We start from the raw sequence: 21588 nt of genomic DNA, 5'->3' as shown, positions 1-21588 counted from the left end.
TGACAACTGCTATTTTCATGCAGTTGAAATAAGAAGAAAACAGGGATTCTGATTATGATTATCAAGGGAACAGGGTTGCAGGTTCAAAGCACGAGTTTGGAACTCAGAAGATCCTCTGGACTAACGCATAATAGTTTCACATGCATTGGTAAATAATGGTAAGAGGTTACAGCAACCTAACACAGAAAAACAAAATCCTAAAATCTCAGGACCTTCAGGAAAGAAATTTGAGCCCATCCTACCAGGGAAAGAACTAATGGTTGAGATATTGTCTAGGGATCGAGGAAACATGAAACAGTTGGTGGAGGAAGGATGTTATAAACACCAACTATAATTTTTGATCAGTTAAGAATCACAGGCTGTAGAAAACACCAGTGTTTTCTGCCTTTATCTATTCTCTATTAACCTACCTTTCTCCTGTGGATTTACATATGGTATGTAGGTGGTTGTTAAATTTCTAATTTAGCTTTCAGGTTAGAGCATATCAAGTTGAGATTATGATTGAATTAGTGCAAAGAATATCATCCCAATTTGTATTCCACGACAAATGGAACTCAGTATGTCTTCTTCTGGGCATATGGATTGGTGTTTGAGACAGGTGGTTCCAGTACACTACAGGGAAAATGACTTCTGGAGATGGAAACAAGAAGTGGGGAGGAATGGAGAGAAGGTCTTTAGTTTGTTTTTTTTTTTTTTAGTTTTTTTTTCTCAGTTTTTTTTTTTTTTTTCTATTTTTTTACATAAAGAAATAGGAAACCGGGAGAAGGCGGAAGATGGCGGAAGAGTAAGACGCGGAGATCACCTTCCTCCCCACAGATACACCAGAAATACATATACACGTGGAACAACTCCTACAGAACACCTACTGAAGGCTGGCAGAAGACCTCAGACCTCCCCAAAGGCAAGAAACTCCCCACGTACATGGGTAGGGCAAAAGAAAAAACAGAGACAAAAGAATAGGGACGGGGCCTGCACCAGTGGGAGGGAGCTGTGAAGGAGGAAAAGTTACCACACACTAGGAAGCCCCTTCGCGGGCGGAGACTGCGGGAGGCGGAGGGGGGAGCTTCGAAGCTGCGGAGGAGAGCGCAGCAACGGGTGCGGAGGGCAAAGCGGGGAGATTCCCGCACAGAGGATCGGTGCCGACCGGCACTCACCAGCCCGAGAGGCTTGTCTGCTCACCCGCCGGGGCGAGGCCGGAGCGCAGGGAGAGGACTGGGGTTGGCGGCTTGAACATAGCCTGAAGGGGTTAGTGCACCACTGCTAGCCGGGAGGGAGTCCGGGGAAAAGCCTGCACCTGCCGAAGAGGCAGGAGACTTTTTCTTCCCTCTTTGTTTTCTGGGGCGTGAGGAGAGGGGTTTAAGAACGCTGCTTAAAGGAACCCCAGAGACGGGCGCGAGCCGCGGCTGAAAGCGCGGACCCCAGAGGCGGGCGGGAGACGTTAAGGCTGCTGCTGCCGCCACCGAGGGGCCTTGTGTGCGAGCACAGGTCACTGTCCACACCCCTCTTCCGCGGAGCCTGTGCAGCCCGCCACTGCCAGGTTCCCGGGATCCAGGGACAACTTCCCCGGGACAGCGCACAGCGCGCCTCAGGCTGGTGCAAAGTCACGCCGGCCTTTGCCACCGCAGGCCCGCCCCGCACTCTGTGCCCCTCCGTCCCCGCCGGCCTGAGTGCGCCAGAGCCCCCAATCAGCGGCTCTTTTAACCCCATCCTGTCTGAGCAAAAAACAGACGCCCTCCAGCGATCTACACGCAGAGGCGGGGCCAAATCCAAAGCTGAGCCCTGGGAGCTGTGAGAACAAAGAAGAGAAAGGGAAATCTCTGCCAGCAGCCTCAGGAGCAGCGGATTAAAGCTCCACAATCAACTTGATGTACCCTGCAGCTGTGGAATACCTGAATAGACAACCAATCATCCCAAATTAAGGAAGTGGACTTTAGGAGCAAGATCTATGATTTTTTCCCCTTTCCTCCTTTTGTGAGTGTGTCTGTGTGTGCTTCTGTGTGAGATCTTGTCTGTATAGTCTTGCTTCCACCATTTGTCCTAGGGTTCTATCCGTCCATGTTTTTTTTTAATTTTTTTTAATAATTAATTTTAATAACAATATTATACTTTACCTTCGTTCTTTCTTTCTTTCTTTCCGTCCTTCCTTCCCTCCTTTAGACAACGAATCATCCCAAATTGAGGAGGTGGTCTCTGACAGCAAGATTTAGGATTTTTCCCCATTTACCTCTTTTAGTGAGGGTGTATGTGTATGCTTCTGTGTAAGATTTTGTCTGTATAGCTTTGCTGCCAACATTTGTCCTAAGGTTCTTTCCGTCCCTTTTTTTTTTTTTTCTAAACAAGAATTTTTTAATTCAATAACTTTATTATACTTTATTTTATTTTTACTGTATCTTCTTTCTTTCTGTCTTTTTTCCTTCTTTCCCTCCTTCCTTCCTTCCTCCCTCCCTCCCTCCTTTCTTTCCTTCTTGCCTTCTTTCCTTCTTTGCTTCTTTCTTTCTTTCTTCCTTCCTTCCTACCCTCCTTTCCTTCTTTCTTTCCTCATACTTCTACTAATTCCCTCTACTTTTTCTCCCTTTTATCCTGAGCCGTGTGGATGAAAAGCTTTTGGTGCTCCAGCCAGGAGGCAGGGCTCTGCCTCTGAGGTAGGAGAGCCAACTTCAGGACACTGGTCAACAAGAGACCTCCCAGCTCCACATAATATCAAACGGCGAAAATCTCCCAGAGACCTCCATCTTAACACCAGCACCCAGCTTCACTCAACGACCAGCAAGCCACAGTGCTGGAAAACCTATGCCAAACAACTAGCAAAACAGGAACACAACCTCACCCATTAGCAGAGAGGCTGCCTAAAATCATAATAAGGCCACAAACACCCCCAAACACACCACCAGACGTGAACCTGCCCACTAGAGAGACAAGATCCAGCCTCATCCACCACAACACAGGCACTAGTCCCCTCCACCAGGAAGCCTACACAAGCCACTGAACCAACCTTAGCCACTGGAGACAGACATCAAAAACAGGAGGAACTACGAACCTGCAGCCTGCAAAAAGGAGACCCCAAACACAGTAAGATAAGCAAAATGAGAAGACAGAAAAACACACAGCAGATAAAGGAGCAAGATAAAAATGCACCAGACCTAACAAATGAAGAGGAAATAGGCAGTCTACCTGAAAGAGAATTCAGAATAATGATAGTAAGGTTGATCCGAAATCTTGGAGATAGAATGGACAATAGATTGGACAAAATGCAAGAATCAGTTAACAAGGACCTAGAAGAACTAAAGATGAAACAAGCAACGATGAACAACACAATAAATGAAATTAAAAGTACTCTAGATGGGATCAATAGCAGAATAACTGAGGCAGAAGAACGGATAAGTGACCTGGAAGATAAAATAGTGGAAATAACTACTGCAGAGCAGAATAAAGAAAAAAGAATGAAAAGAACTGAGGACAGTCTCAGAGACCTCTGGGACAACATTAAACGCACCAACATTCGAATTATAGGGGTTCCAGAAGAAGAAGAGAAAAAGAAAGGGACTGAGAAAATATTTGAAGAGATTATAGTTGAAAACTTCCCTAACATGGGAAAGGAAATAGTTAATCAAGTCCAGGAAGCACAGAGAGTCCCATACAAGATAAATACAAGGAGAAATACGCCAAGACACATATTAATCAAACTGTCAAAAATTAAATACAAAGAAAACATATTAAAAGCAGCAAGGGAAAAACAACAAATAACACACAAGGGAATCCCCATAAGGTTAACAGCTGATCTCTCAGCAGAAACCCTACAAGCCAGAAGGGAGTGGCAGGACATACTGAAAGTGATGAAGGAGAAAAACCTGCAGCCAAGACTACTCTACCCAGCAAGGATCTCATTCAGATTTGATGGAGAAATTAAATCCTTTACAGACAAGCAAAAGCTGAGAGAGTTCAGCACCACCAAACCAGCTTTACAACAAATGCTAAAGGATCTTTTCTAGGCAAGAAACACAAGAGAAGGAAAAGACCTATAATAACGAACCCAAAACAATTTAGAAAATGGGAATAGGAACATACATATCGATAATTACCTTAAATGTAAATGGACTAAATGCTCCCACCAAAAGACACAGATTAGCTGAATGGATACAAAAACAAGACCCTTATATATGCTGTCTACAAGAGACCCACTTCAGACCTAGAGACACATACAGACTGAAAGTAAGGGGATGGAAAAAGATATTCCATGCAAATGGAAGCCAAAAGAAAGCTGGAGTAGCAATTCTCATATCAGACAAAATAGACTTTAAAATAAGGACTATTAAAAGAGACAAAGAAGGACACTACATAATGATCAAGGGATCGATCCAAGAAGAAGATATGACAATTGTAAATATTTATGCACCCAACATAGGAGCACCTCAATACATAAGGCAAATACTAACAGCCATAAAAGGGGAAATCGACAGTAACACATTCATAGTAGGGGACTTAAACACCCCACTTTCACCCATGGACAGATCATCCAAAATGAAAATAAATAAGGAAACACAAGCTTTAAATGATACATTAAACAAGATGGACTTAATTGATATTTATAGGACACTCCATCCAAAAACAACAGAATACACATTTTTCTCAAGTGCTCATGGAACATTCTCCAGGATAGATCATGTCTTAGGTCACAAATCAAGCCTTGGTAAATTTAAGAAAATTGAAATTGTATCAAGTATCTTTTCTGACCACAACGCCATGAGACTAGATATCAATTACAGGAAAAGATCTGTAAAAAATACAAACACATGGAGGCTAAACAATACACTACTTAATAATGAAGATATCACTGAAGAAATCAAAGAGGAAATCAAAAAATACCTAGAAACAAATGACAATGGAGACACAACGACCCAAAACCTGTGGGATGCAGCAAAAGCAGTTCTAAGGGGGAAGTTTATAGCAATACAAGCCCACCTTAAGAAGCAGGAAACATCTCGAATAAACAACCTAACCTTGCACCTCAAGCAATTAGAGAAAGAAGAACAAAAAAACCCCAAAGCTAGCAGAAGGAAAGAAATCATAAAAATCAGATCAGAAATAAATGAAAAAGAAATGAAGGAAACAATAGCAAAGATCAATAAAACTAAAAGCTGGTTCTTTGAGAAGATAAACAAAATAGATAAACCACTAGCCAGACTCATCAAGAAAAAAAGGGAGAAGACTCAAATCAATAGAATTAGAAATGAAAAAGGACAGGTAACAACTGACACTGCAGAGATAAAAGAGATCATGAGAGCTTACTACAAGCAACTCTATGCCAATAAAATGGACAATCTGGAAGAAATGGACAAATTCTTAGAAATGCACAACCTGCCAAGACTGAATCAGGAAGAAATAGAAAATATGAACAGACCAATCACAAGCACTGAAATTGAAACTGTGATTAAAAACCTTCCAACAAAGAAAAGCCCAGGACCAGATGGCTTTACAGGCGAATTCTATCAAACATTTAGAGAAGAGCTAACACCTATCCTTCTCAAACTCTTCCAAAATATAGCAGAGGGAGGACCACTCCCAAACTCCTTCTACGAGGCCACCATCACCTTGATACCAAAACCAGACAAGGATGTCACAAAGAAAGAAAACTACAGGCCAATATCACTGATGAACATAGATGCAAAAATCCTCAACAAAATACTAGCAAACAGAATCCAACAGCACATTAAAAGGATCATACACCATGATCAAGTGGGGTTTATTCCAGGAATGCAAGGATTCTTCAATATACGCAAATCTATCAATGTGATAAACCATATTAACAAATTGAAGGAGAAAAACCATATGATCATCTCAATAGATGCAGAGAAAGCTTTTGACAAAATTCAACACCCATTTATGATAAAAACCCTGCAGAAAGTAGGCATAGAGGGAACTTTCCTCAACATAATAAAGGCCATATATGACAAGCCCACAGCAAACATCATCCTCAATGGTGAAAAACTGAAAGCATTTCCACTAAGATCAGGAACAAGACAAGGTTGCCCACTCTCACCACTATTATTCAACATTGTTTTGGAAGTTTTAGCCACAGCAATCAGAGAAGAAAAGGAAATAAAAGGAATCCAAATCGGAAAAGAAGAAGTAAAGCTGTCACTGTTTGCAGATGACATGATCCTATACATAGAGAACCCTAAAGATGCTACCAGAAAACTACTAGAGCTAATCAATGAATTTGGTAAAGTGGCAGGATACAAAATTAATGCACAGAAATCTCTGGCATTCCTATATACTAATGATGAAAAATCTGAAAGTGAAATCAAGAAAACACTCCCATTTACCATTGCAACAAAAAGAATCAAATATCTAGGAATAAACCTACCTAAGGAGACAAAAGACCTGTATGCAGAAAATTATAAGACACTGATGAAAGAAATTAAAGATGATACAAATAGATGGAGAGATATACCATGTTCTTGGATTGGAAGAATCAACATTGTGAAAATGACTCTACTACCCAAAGCAATCTATAGATTCAATGCAATCCCTATCAAACTACCACTGGCATTTTTCACAGAACTAGAACAAAAAATTTCACAATTTGTATGGAAACACAAAGACCCCGAATAGCCAAAGCAATCTTGAGAACGAAAGAAGGAACTGGAGGAATCAGGCTCCCTGACTTCAGACTATACTACAAAGCTACAGTTATCAAGACGGTATGGTACTGGCACAAAAACAGAAAGATAGATCAATGGAACAGGATAGAAAGCCCAGAGATGAACCCATGCAATATGGACACCTTATCTTTGATAAAGGTGGCAGTAATGTACAATGGAGAAAGGACAGCCTCTTCAATAAGTGGTGCTGGGAAAACTGGACAGGTACATGTAAAAGTATGAGATTAGATCACTCCCTAACACCATACACAAAAATAAGCTCAAAATGGATTAAAGACCTAAATGTAAGGCCAGAAACTATCAAACTCTTAGAGGAAAACATAGGCAGAACACTCTATGACATAAATCACAGCAAGATCCTTTCTGACCCACCTCCTAGAGTAATGGAAATAAAAACAAAAATAAACAAATGGGACCTAATGAAACTTCAAAGCTTTTGCACAGCAAAGGAAACCATAAACAGGACCAAAAGACAACCCTCAGAATGGAAGAAAATATTTGCAAATGAAGCAACCGACATAGGATTAATCTCCAAAATTTACAAGCAGCTCATGCAGCTCAATAACAAGAAAACAAACAACCCAATCCAAAAATGGGCAGAAGACCTAAATAGACATTTCTCCAAAGAAGATATACAGACTGCCAACAAACACATGAAAGAATGCTCAACATCATTAATCATTAGAGAAATGCAAATCAAAACTACAATGAGATATCATCTCACACCAGTCAGAATGGCCATCATCAAAAAATCTAGAAACCATAAATGCTGGAGAGGGTGTGGAGAAAAGGGAACACTCTTGCACTGCTGGTGGGAATGTGAATTGGTTCAGCCACTATGGAGAACAGTATGGAGGTTCCTTAAAAAACTACAAATAGAACTACCATATGACCCAGCAATCCCACTACTGGCCATATACCCTGAGAAAACCAAAATTCAAAAAGAGTCATGTACCAAAATGTTCATTGCAGCTCTATTTACAATAGCCCAGAGATGGAAACAACCTAAGTGCCCGTCATCGGATGAATGGATAAAGAAGATGTGGCACATATATACAATGGAATATTACTCAGCCATAAAAAGAAACGAAATTGAGCTATTTGTAATGAGGTGGATAGACCTAGAGTCTGTCATACAGAGTGAAGTAAGTCAGAAAGAAAAAGACAAATACCGTATGCTAACACATATATATGGCATCTAAGAAAAAAAAAGTCATGAAGAACCTAGGGGTAAAGCAGGAATAAAGACGCAGACCTCCTAGAGAACGGACTTGAGGTTATGGGGAGGGGGAAGGGTGAGCTGTGACAGGGCGAGAGAGAGTTATGGGCATATACACACTAACAAACGTAGTAAGGTAGATAGCTAGTGGGAAGCAGCCGCATGGCACAGGGATATTGGCTCGGTGCTTTGTGACAGCCTGGAGGGGTGGGATAGGGAGGGTGGGAGGGAGGTAGACGCAACAGGGAAGACATATGGGAACATATGTTTATGTATGACTGATTCACTTTGTTATAAAGCAGAAACTAACACACCATTGTAAAGCAATTATACCCCAATAAAGATGTTAAAAAAAAAAAAAAAGAAATAGGAAACCAACCTAGAAGAATATTAATATCTCTTTATATGGTCATAAGATGTGAGTTTCCCTTGTGCTATTTTTCTGAAATATTTTATGTGTTTAAAAGCTTTAAAAATTAAATATAATAATACTGCATTTATGTTTATTTGTCCCTTTACTTGCATGTGTAAATATTTGGATATGGTGACAATTACCCTTTAATTAGAAAATTCTTCAAGACAGGAGCAGGGCAACTTCAAAGCATTATAATGTTCAAAGAGACAATTATATAAATGAGAATTGGAACAGGAATTAGGAAGGTTTGATTCATTTAAAGGAAATATAAGAATAGAAGAAAAAATTACCGAAAAAGAACATGCAAACAATCAAATTGAGAATAAATTTTAAGATAGTAAATTGTACTTTGGATTTGATGTGATGCTAGTGTGTGGTATGAAGATCAAGAAACTACTGTCAGTTTTAGGAGAACATTAGATTTGTTGAAGAGATAAATAGTACAGTACACACTTCAGGAAAATAATTAAGGGATTGTAGCCGAACCAAGACGATATTAGTTAATGGAAAAGAGAATGCGTATCTTTCTGAAGGTACCACAATTTTTCCAAAAGTAAAATGACAGAAATTGCAGTCGGGAAAACTATACCCTTCTCCCTAGAATGATGCATTTTGTGCTGCTTCACATGAACCTTTAAATATTCTGTCTTGTTTATCACTAGCTGAGAAACATCTCTTGAAACAATATAGTATTGAGATTATTTATGTGTGTTGAGTCCCCCATGTCACTTCAGATAGGATTTATTTCAATCATCTTGAAGGGTAATTTTACTCACATTTTTATTATATTTATTTTTCTATGACAAATTTTGTAAGCATTTTTTTCTGAGTTAATGTATTTAACGTGTGTCTTAAAACTGACATGAATAATTTAATCTCATGATGCAAGGGCATAAGCTGATTGCTAGAGGGTTTTAAGGAAAAATTTTTCCCTCTGTGCAGAATACTGTAAAGACAAATTAGAAGAGAGAGGGGCGTGGGGGAGAGTCTCCTTTTCATTACTGCATCCCTGGTACTGAATGAAGTAAGGCACTAATCTGGAAAATTCTACAGGAGACCTTCATTCTAGACATTTTTGTAAAGTGTTGCAAAGTATACTCTTTTTAAATGTACCACAGATTAGCATTTTCCTTTAAATTAATCATAAAACAATCCATTTTCAAAGTTTTACTAATTTTCTTGTATGATACGGTTCATTGCACTATCTTGTCTCCAAATCATTACTTTTTAATTTGAGTATCAATAATTTGAAATTGATTCTGAACAAAATTCCCCATGCTTCTAAATTTGCTCATTTTTTTGTTATGAAAGTTTACAATGTAAATTTGACAAACTCTGTGCAGTAGATTAAATATAGGGACTTCTAAACACAATTTAACTCTCAAGTCCTAAATAAATTGACTAAAAGCACCTAAATAAATTGACTAAAAGCACCCTAGTTTTAAATTGCCTAAATTTAAAAGCATTGCTGTGAACTAAGCATAAATAAGCCTCACTGTTTTAGACAATGTAATTCTGTACAGATTATGTCCATGGGATTTTTTTTTCCAAAATAAAAACTGAAATTCCAAGATTGAAATATATTATTAGATTGATTAAGCTAGGAAGGTAATCTTAGCAGATGTTTTTGTGTCTGCCCTCTAAATAATCCTCACTGTAGGAAGCAGTCTGATTTTTAAAAACTGAATGTGTAATCGCTCATCAGGTAATGCCAGCATCTCAAGGTCTAGCAGTGCTGGAGTTTATAGAAAATGAGAGTTTTCCTGGGTCAGTGGCACAAAAATACACTGAAAAGGCAAGTCTCCATCACCATAGGTCACAAGGGACAGGATATAATGGATCACAGTGAAGCCAGGGTTCAAAGGGACCCTGGGGGAGAGCCCGCTGTAATGAAGCAGATCAGAGGCAGATGTCCAGTCAAAACGATTTAACTCATTTATTGCTGACCTGGCATTGGTTTAGACAAAGGCCAATTTGTAAAGTGATTCTCTTCATGGGCGAACAGAATGCAGATAAATCAAACAAGATATGGAAAATGAAACCCAATCTTTTCTCTTGCCTGTCTAAAGGCAAAACACATACAGGTGGAAGCAAAGCTCAGGCTTGTCTTAAGGGAGTTAGATTCTTCTTTTATTTCTAAGGAGGCCACTGAAAACATACCCCATTTATTACTTAACAACACCAGAGGGTCAACAGAACAATTTGGTAAACAACGGTTCATTTATAGTATGGCATCCTGTCCATAGCTACCTTCAACTAGAAAAAAGGTAAATGATATGAAAACAGAAACAGGAAGAAAATCACTCGTCTCTCTCTCCTCTCCCTCTCTCTTCTCTCTCTCTCTCTCTCTCTCTCACACACACACACACACACACATTTTCTTAGGCAGACAAACATACAAGAAAATACACTTCAAAGATTTCTAAACTGAGTTCAGTAACGAATAAGCAGCCCTCAGTCCTAGTGACAGGACATTTCAAACAATGTAACAGTATATTCTGGAAAGTTATCTTGATTTCAGAATATTTTATAAAATTTGAATGAATTTCAACATGTAAATATTGAGTTATTTCTCAAGAAAAAGAGTGGAATTATTTTAGTACCACTGGAATTATCTGGTTTCTTAAAGTTAGATAGTTTAGAAGTTGGACAGTGACTTGCAGAGATGACTCAGCTGTGGAGCCTCTGGCTCTAGTGCTTCATCAATGCTGACCTCTAATTTCTTTTCCAATCTCTTTTATAGTAGTTGGAGAACGTTTTCCACTTTCACATGAGCTGATTTTGAAAATTTTCATTTTTCTACAAAATCATTAATTTTGTCTAAATTTCAAATTTCTGCAATTGAATTGCTGTAAGAACTGCTGTAAGATGGTTTTTTCATCTTTCCTGGCATTTCCTATTATTGTTCATGTATTTAATCAGTCAGGTTTAAGAGAGGATTATATATTTTTTTAGTAAATGAAAGAAACAGCTTTCAGATATATTTACCTGTTCCACTAAGTTTTATTGTCTAGCGTATTAATTTCTGCTTTTACTTCATAAATTCCTTACTCCTGATTTTACTTCATTTATTCTTGGTCCAATTTTAGGATGAAAAATTAAGTTCTTTACTTTTTCAAAATCTGTACTAAAGAAGGTATTTAAGGCTATATCTTTACCTCTAGTTTCTTACAGTTTCCACCAAGCCCATTCTGTTCACTTATGTCACTTATTTAGTTCCCAGAATCATTTGAATTCACAACCCTTGAACATCAACATGTCAACTTATGGCAACTCAGCATAATAAATATATAAATGTACATCTTCTGTTGTCAAAATCACATTAAACTTAATCTATATCTACTCAAGCCTGGGTCACAAAACATTTTTTTTTCTTTTTTTTTTTTGAGACAAAAGGAAATACAATCCCATCTGTTTAACTTCATGTGGCTTCCAAACACACTCAGAAACTAACCACTGAAGAAATGCTTCAGTACATACTACAAGTAAATCAATATCAAATACAAAAATAATGGTAATGTCGAAGGTACCTCATAGTGATAGTTTTATAAGCTTAGTAAATGGGTGATATCAGTAAAAGCTGCTGTCTGTATTTAGTGCTTACTCAATGACAAGCATTTTGTGAGCTGTTTGTTTGGAAAAGAGCTTATCATAAGAATATGCATGTCAGAGATAATTAACTATTTTATCACTTTTTACACTTTGGAAAAAATGGGTGGAAAGGATCTTTTACAATATTGATTTCACAGTTCTACTGGAAACATGTACAGAACATATGGCTATTAACATTTACTTGATGACTGTCTTGTATTTAATGGCTAAGCAAGTGCAATGAAAGTCTTCAAAATGTTGAATTCACAGTGAGCAATAATTACCACATGGTGTGCTCTAATATCCACAGTGATGAATGTTACATACACCACTTCACTCAAAGTATGATAAAAACTGAGATAGTTCAGCTTTATATTTATAAAGTATTGCCTCCCTTTAAGAGTACAGTTTGATGTCAAATAAACATGTTTTCATTCAAATAGCTTGTGCAAGATAACAGAGCTTTATTGAAAGGAATTAACGAGTTAATGAAGAAAAATGGCATCTTTTTAAAAAAGATTTTCTTTCTGAAGAACAAAAGATCTTCAACTCAAAATATGTGAGAACCAATAGAGTTATCCAAAAACAAAATTAATTACAAAAATCTAGATCATTTTTATACAGTTGCAAGGAATAATTTTAAGTCCTATCACTTGAATATTTAAAATATTACCAAAACAGACCAGTTTACAATAGCAAAACATGTAAAACTCTTAGAAATCAATTTAAAATGTATAGCACCATTATCAGGAGAACTAGGAAACATTAGAAAGAGATGTCAAGGGAAAGTTAGTTGAGAGACATTTGTTTCTTCACGGAAAAAGTTAAATTCATTACTATAATATGATGGTTCTTCTCAAGGTAAAATTCAGTGACATGACTGTCAACAAATACAGTATTTGATATAGGAACAAGTTAATTAATAATTTTAATGCAATACATTAATAAATAAGTCTGTAATTTAACTACCATTACTCCAAAGTGTTCATAGAAGAAAGTGCCAGTAAATAGAAAACATTCTGAAAAATGAATTATAACAAGGATGATGCATGCCCACTCAGGATTAAAGAATATCATAAAGCTATACTAAATAAAACTGTTGCACTTATGTGAGAGTGAACAGATACATTAATGGTATAAATTACAGACACAGAGTTTTGCAGGACAGATTGTTAGCTGATAAATACATACAACAGTCTTTCTGATGGGTCAATGCCCATAACCATGCTTATTGTTAAATATTTTGAACATCATCTTCTGGATTTGTGTTTATTTAGCAATTTAATTTATGACTAAATAGCATTTAAAGAGGTTAGAAAACATTAATCACAAGAATTATATGTGAAAAGCTAGTTAATAATTTGGAGGAAAAAATTAAAGATTTCGGACCCCAAAGTCAACATAAAAACAATAACAAAATATATATTAAGGCCAAATGTATTTTGCCTGGGAGGGGTTATTTTTCCCCTTTTGGTTTCCCTATGTATTTCAAAATTGTTATTGATCTGAGAGCTATAGATTTCATCTTTTTTCAAAGAGTTCAAAACTCAATTCCTATGTTCTCAATGGACACTTCCATTTAAGAAAATAATAACATAATTTTAGAGCTTGAAAGATGAAGTTAACATTTCAACAATGTTCTATAAGTTTTAAAAATAGAATAAAGTATATCTGAGTATTTGGCTAGATCCAAGTGTGTAATAATGCATTCATGTTACAGATTATCCTGTCTCTCAAGATAACTATTATTTGGATATTTTAAAGTGATAACTTGTTTCTGATAGAAAATTCATTTTATTTGTATCTATAAAGACAATTTACTGATGCACCAAATCTGAGGAAATCTATGAGGATATGCAGTACTGTGAGTGTATATAAAACACAGCAATTCAGAGGTCTGAGAACTCTCTCCAGATTTCCTGTGTTCTTCATCATCATAACTAACTTATCTCTGCTCAGAGGAAATAAACCAAACTTTTATTCTCTTTGAATAAGAGAATGAGAAAAAGTAACAAATGAATTCCAAATTAACATTGTAATGATAATTTCTTACAGAGTAGCTTATATAAAACTACTCCAATTAATGAAAGTTAAGTTGAACAAAAATCTGTGTGGCTATTTATTGGTTTATAATTTTACTTGTATTTAGGGAAAATCAAGCAAATAACAGGTCTGTTGTTTTGTTATGATTGCCATGCACGAAGGAAAAATCTTCAATTTGCTTCTGCTTCATTTTGAGTTCAATCAAGAGAATAAAACCTTAGAAAAACATTGGTAAAAGGTAAAAGCCCAGGAAAACTAAAGGGATTATAAATACTAAATATTCCTGTTTCAATCAAATTCAAATTTCATGGTCTAAATGAATTCCATTCTCTTCACTCCCCCCCCCCAATTAAAAAAGAAACAAAATATCAAAAACAAAATCATCAAATCACAGACAGAAGAATTTTAATTTCAAACAATTTTCCAGAAGCATTTACTGAACAACATGCTTTGTACACCTAGAAGCTGTGAGTCTGATGATTAAGTAAAAGTCATCAAATACTAAATTTTTTATTTTCCCTTTTGAAGGTTATCACAAGTGGAGATAGAGTAGATCTTCACTTCAGCAAAGTATTGAATACATTTCGTAGTATCATTATGGGATGCTGAATTACATAGGTTGATTCTGGAAAAACCAACCTTGCATCTATTTGAATAATTGTTCACATTTTCTATTGCAACAGCTATATCAACATTGTCTAAGTTGCAAGCATTGTCTTAGATAGATATATACAAGATAACATATTGATTTGGGAATAACATGAATGTAAGTGGGAAAAATGAATAAAACAGGGATTTTTGATCTTTAACAAAAATAAAGATAAGATACTGGTTTAATTCTCAATACAGAGAGTTCCCCCAATTCACAATAAAATAGCCTGACTTAGCAGCATGATAGAAAAAAACATCTCTCCCACAAAAAAAAAAAAAGCACAAAATTAGATTCCAGATTGTAGATTTTAGAATAACTAATGTGCATCATCTCTAATAAGATGGGGGAAGAAAAGGAAAAGAAACAACTAATTCATTATTAATAACTTAAGTACTTTGATACAAATGTCATATCCAGAAGGAAGTTTGAGTTTAGTTGGGGGAAAACCACACCTAGAGAACTGGGTTTTATTCCAAGCACCTCACTTCACAGGAGGGATAAAATGGAGTGCATTCAGCAAAGTAAGAAGACAAGTCATACGAATAATAGTTAATAAAATTAAAAAATTTTAGCTTGAGAAATATTTCCAGGGCTGCTCTGTGGAAAGAATATTAGATATTTTATGAAAAATAGTGACAGAGCTGAATTAGCACCAATAATTGAAAGCTAAAAGGAGACAGATTTTAGTTCAAAATAAATTAGTGTGTTTTCAAGTAACAGTGAGGAGTTTCATCCATTTACAAGCGGCTGCATGTTATTTAAAGTAACTGACTATAAGCTGAATGACTATTTAACAGGCATTTTTGAGATTATTCAATCAAAAAAGAATAATCATTGATAAATGATGATTTTTAACACATCCAAAATATGTAGTATACAGTAAAAGAACTGTCTTATGTTAGAAAAGGAATACTTATGATTTAAATTCTTATACACTTATTAGAAATTTTTATTTGATTTCGGGGGACAAGGGGAGTTATTTTCTTATGTTAAGAAAACTGGAAAAATATTATTAAAAATAAAAAAATTAAAAAGTCATAAAAGAAAGAAAGGAAGAAGAGAGCAACCAAACCAATAAACAGATCCACCAATGATAACAAGCGCTAAAATCTATACTAAAAAAACTAAAGAAAAAAAGAAAACTGGAACATTTTGCCTTCCATTTTTCCCAGTCGTTCTCAAATTTTATACTGAGTGAGAATTACCAGGAAAGTTGATTTGGTAGATCTGGGTGGTATCTGAGAATTTACATTTCTAACGAGTTCCTGATGATGCTGGTAGAGTTGATTCTGGGACCACACTTTCTGATTCCATGCCTTAAGGAAGTGGGTTTGTTGTGTTATTGCTGACTTTCAAGCAGGCAAGTGGCACCTAGACAACAGTGCAATCTGATCTCCAGGTTATTATGCAGAAAGGCCAACCTTTTTAAAATATGATTAAACGAAGCATGATAAAAATTAGCTCCTACACAAAATTATGTTAGATTAAAAATTAGCAAAATTTTTTTTTAACTTTTAAGGTATATAAAGTTACTAACTTTATATTATTTCTTCATCTTATATCTTTTCCATTGGCCTCTTGTCAATACCAGATTAAGATCCAAAAGTTTTACTCTTATTTATGGTATCCTCCACTACCTGTCTGCTCCTTAGCTGTTTAAACTGAGTTACTGCCTCTATTTCCGTGTAGGGTGAATACTTTCAATCCTTGAAAATACTGAAATAATTCTCAGGGTTTCTGAATAGTTATGTCTTTCCTCCTGCTTAGAACACTTTTACTCCTTCTTTTTGCTACCTAACACCAACGTTCTTTTTCAAGTATCAGCTCTGTTGTTTCTTCACTTACCCAACCACCCAAAAAAACAGCTTGAACGTCTATCTTATGCATATCAACTATGCCCTGCAGTTAACTCAAGTTTTTGCTTGATAAATTATCTCCCTGAATGTATAAGTACTAAATACTGTTGAAATCTCTGCACTAATACATACTTAAATAAAAGTATGTTAATATTGGAAGATTTTAAATATCTAAGCTTTACATAGGCATCTTGCTTCATAATTTTCAACTGCTGTCAGTTGTGGCTTAAACCAAAGACATTTTCTTCATTATGAACAGAATCACCCTGGCCTGAACAAAGGTGTTGGCTCCTTTAGGGATTTCTTTCACCGTGAATTGTCATTAAAGGTTTCCAAGCATCTTTCCGCAGCCAACTCAGAAATCAAAGGATTCTAATTAAAGAGATGATCCAAACAGACCCTCTGGAAGTTCTGTTTTTGTTATTTGTTTGGAGTTCACTCTCCCAGGCCTTGATTGTGGCTTGAAAGATTAAAGGTTAGATTTTCCTGTTCTGATATCATTTACATACGATAGTCAACCACCCAAGCCAGGCATCACACATTCATATCCTCTCTGCTTAATGTCATTGCATCATTATTTTCTTTGTTCTTACAACTGCAGCAGCAAATACAATTTCTCCCACCTGTACAAAGTTTGCACCAATGTGGGTTTCCTTTTATATGGAAACATTTTTCCTTATTAGTTTTATTCAAATTGTATATATATATATATATATATATATATATATACACACACACACACACATATATATTTATACATGAAAGTATATATTTTTAATTTAGAAATATTGAAAATTCCTTCTAGAATATATATCTTTTCTATAATATATTTTTTCTAGAATATATATTTTTTCTAATTAAATATTATAGACTATATTATATATATTTTGAATTTATTCTGTGTATTATCCATATATTCTTATTATATGATATGTATAATTTCTAAATTTAAAAATGCTTAATATTGCTTTTTAAATAAAAATCAATATTCTTATGGCTTTTTATATTCAACTCTTTGATATGGAATTCTAGCCATTAGTAGAACAGTTGTCTATGCTGACTGCACTTTGGAATCATCCAGGAACCTTTGTAAATACCCATGTCTAGCACCCAATCCCAGAAGCTCTGATTCAATCTTCTAAAGGAATGGACCAGACATCTGTATTTTTATATGATCACAGATGATCCTAATATGCAGTCAAGATTTATACCCACTGCTTTAGAGACCCTAGTGTCAGTTTACACCTGTAAATCTCAAAATATTCTTAAATTGTTCAAAAGAAACAAACTCGACAGAAATATAAAACGTTTTGCTGCAGCTTTATGTAATGTTTCACCATGATGATACTATAAAAGTTTTCTGTTGAGAGTCAGTAATATTTGTTACCATTTATAACTGGTAACAGGTAAAACTCCCAGCAGATGATCATTTTGTTGCCAGAAATCAATTCACTTTTCGTACATTCCTGATAACAGCACTAATACACAAATGGAAGTAAATAATTTTGAGATCACTGCTATGGGCTGAATGTTTATATTTCCGCCAGATTAATATTTTGGTGCCTAATCTCCAATGTGATGGTATTGGGAGGTACAGACTATGGGACGTGATTAGGTCATGAAGATGGACCCCTCATTAAGTGGGATTAGTGCCCTTACAAGAAGAAATGTGAGAGAGCTGGCTTTCTCCCTCTCTCTCACTCTCTCTCTGCCATGTGATGACATAATCAGAAGACTGCTATCTCTGAATCATTAAGAGAGCTCTCACCAGACAACAGATCTGCTGTCACCTTGATGTTTCACTTTCAAGTCTTCAGAATTGTGATAAATAAATGTCTTTTAAGCCACCCAGTCTACGGTATTTTTAATATAGCAGCCTGAACTGATTAAGACAATCATTTTTCTACAATTCGATCAGTAAAAAAGAAATAAGCCACAGTACCTTCATTTACAAGCTCAGTAATTCTACCAGTTGGCACATAATTCAAAAAATAGCTGAGTTTATGTCTTCTACTGGTGTAACATCTTAAATCCTATGAACTTAGGTAACTTCAGTAAGACCCTAGTCTCAGCAAATCTCTATTATTAATAGTAATAAGACTATTAGAAAAATAAGACAGTCACAAAATGAATACAAAAATTATGCTTTTCAGTAGTAAGCACTCTTTCAGAAGAATACAGTTTTCTACCGTAAAATCTGTTTTTGTAATTATCAGCAAATATTAAAAAAATAAAATGTTGAGGTCAACCACAGTAAGGATTGAGGAGAGGTAGAAGCTGCTTCAAATGCCTTATTTTAAAGAATGTAAATATGAAATTCCATACCTGGAGAGTATTTTATATGAAATAATTAAATAATATCAAAAACTTTATGTTTATGTTATGTACAAAAGCTCTAAGAAGTTTAAGTTGTTAATCATTAAGTTTCCTAACATATCAAAAGAGATAAATACCTTTAAGAAAAATTTACACTACAAAGTTCTGTGATTTGTCGTTAAGGTAAATTCATAATCGAAGAATGACTTTTTCTGAGTGAGATATTGCATACTAATTCACATCATACTAAACTTTCAAAAAGGGACTTAGCAAGAAATTTTGGAGCTTCAGTTTTAGTATTTTTTTTCTCTTGGAGGATGACTATTCAGTCACTTAATCATCCTGTAATTGTTTTATTCAACATTCAGCAGCAGCAGCAATAACATTACATCTGCTCACATCTCATTTTTTCCAACTAGGTAGACAAACGAAAGATCTAGAATTAAAATAATTCCTAAGAGTCATGCTAAAATATTTTACAAAAATAAATACGCTGGTACAAACACTTTGAAAACTCTTTGGAATTGTCTATTAAAGCTAAATATATGCCCACCTTACAATTACACTCCAAGAGAAGTAAGTGCATATGCCCAACAAAAGCCATACACGAGAACTTCTTAATAGCCCTAAACTAGTAACAATTCAAATATCCTTCATTAGCAGAATGCATAAAAACTGTGAATTCTGTGTGACAAAACTTTAGAGTAATAAGAACAATATGCTTCCTCTACATTCAAAAATGCGGATAAATATCACAGACATAGTGTTTAGCAAAAAAGAAAAAACTCCATATATAAAAGACTTCTTACAGTAGAATTCCATTTATATGAAGTTCAAAAGCAAAACAGATTAATGGTGAAAAACATGGAATAGTAATTACCTACAGAAGACAGTATGAATTTGAAGAGTTTGTATATAGGAACTGAAAATCTAGTAGAATTGGTAAAAATATTGTTGTGATGGAAATATTTTTACACACAATACACACATAGTCTGCATGCATGTAAGTACTTTGATGGAGCGTTTTAAACAAATTTATCAAAAAAGATATTACTAATGTGTAGAGTCCCTATCTACTCTTAGAAGATCAGAATTTTATTTGCAAATCTATCACTAATTGATTTTAGCAACTTGGGCATTTAGCAATTAGGACCTGAATTTTTCATTAGCCAAATGAAGGTATTAGACTTGTAGACAGATCAGATACACTTCAACTTTTAGTGAAGTTTTTCTAACTTATGTATAAATAAATGCAATTAGGTGTCAAAATTTTAATTTTTTTCTCTTGGAAAAAAGCTTTTAGAATTGTCCTCAATATATATTATATATATAAATTATAAAATTTATTCACATATCTTAAATATATATATTGTTAAAAGAAACTTAAATGATAAACACAAAAAGTGAAAGTGAACAGTATTCAATTGATGAAATGGAATTGATACAACGAGTGACGTAATGTTGAAGCTGTATTAACACCTGGCCACATGCCTATGGTACTGACAGGAATGTAAACACAGTAAGGTTAAGTATCTTTTACTTTCACATTCTTCAAAGATAAAATAGTAGTTCATTTTTAAGACTTGTTAAAAATCTAGTATGATGTGATAAAGCAAGAGATATTTTCTCGTCACAATAGTTACATGTTCTCTTACTCTTTATTTTCCTAAGTGGAGTTTTAATTCCTTCTTTTAAATGCTATTTCTGCTTTGCGTATCGTTCATCGTCTCAGAGAAGTGAGTTATAGAGATAATATACTACGGAAATACTATTTTAGATCTTAAATTGGGTGTGACCGATTAATTTTAGTGGCTCACAAACTAACTGCAATGGATGAATTCCTAAATTTTTTAACAATGAACAATGTTTTAGAATTACATGAATGTTTATATATCATAGTAAATATGTAATTATATATTATAAAATATATTACTATATAATTATAAATATACAAACATATATAGTTACACATGCATACATAAATATATACAGATATATCTTTAGGTTCACAGTAATAAAATATAGCATTATTTTAGTCATATCTAATTTGTGCTAATAGTTATAGCTTTCAATTATTGTCTACTTAAACATTTAAAACTTCTGTCCAAATGGAGACCCTTTTTATTGTCTTCACATTGTTTTCTATGAAATCACACTGACGAAGTTAACAGTGGCTTTACTGACCTTGAAATTTTACAGTAATATAAATACTTAGATAAAATAATTTATATACTTTGAAGTACTTATGAAATGTACAGAACTTTAAAAACCAAATACTAAAAATATATACAAACAATGGGCAAAGAGATTTGAACAGATTTCACAAAATAAAATTCTTTAATGGCCAGTACACAAATGAAAAGATGCTCAATGTCACTAGTCATCAAGAAAACTCAAAACTATAATGAATAAGACTCCTCAGAATAGGTAAAATTAAAAACACAGAAAACAGCAAATGTTGCCAAAATGTGCAGTAACTGAAATTGTATGCATTAATCTTGAGAATGTAAAGTTGTACATCTACTTTAGGAAAAGCTTTGGTAGTTTCTTGTTCAAGGAAAACTACCTACCTTACAAAAAAGCAATTCACTGCTATCTATTGACCCAAGGGAAATGAAAATATACAACCATGAAGGATTTGTACAGGAATGTTCTTAGAAGCTTTATTTATAAGAATTCCAACCAGGTTTTCATCAATAGGAAATGGATTTAAGAAAAAGCACTGTGGTATATTCATATTCTGGAATATTATTCAGCAATAAAATTAAATATATTATGGAGAAGCTCAATAACATAGATGAATCTCAATAACATTATAATGAGTAGGATAAGTA

At 34.9% G+C, this 21588-nt stretch overlaps 1 protein-coding gene and 1 long non-coding RNA gene across 4 annotated transcripts in view; one reads left to right on the top strand and one right to left on the bottom strand.

The window, feature by feature from the left end:
* Positions 1 to 21588, bottom strand: part of FSTL5 (follistatin like 5) — a gene marked incomplete at both ends in the record, with an annotated part of 643376 nt that overhangs the window by 607743 nt on the left and 14045 nt on the right. The window lies entirely within an intron of this gene.
* LOC309960808 lies at positions 497 to 8259 on the top strand. Its single transcript, XR_014326142.1, has 2 exons — positions 497 to 697; positions 8225 to 8259. It is a non-coding gene; the product is annotated as an uncharacterized lncRNA (long non-coding RNA).

Source organism: Leucopleurus acutus, assembly GCF_964270905.1.
Source record: "Leucopleurus acutus genome assembly, chromosome: 4".
NCBI lineage: Eukaryota > Metazoa > Chordata > Mammalia > Artiodactyla > Delphinidae > Leucopleurus > Leucopleurus acutus.
The sequence above is the reverse complement of the archived record's forward strand: the minus strand, read 5'-3'. Positions and strand labels throughout refer to the sequence as shown.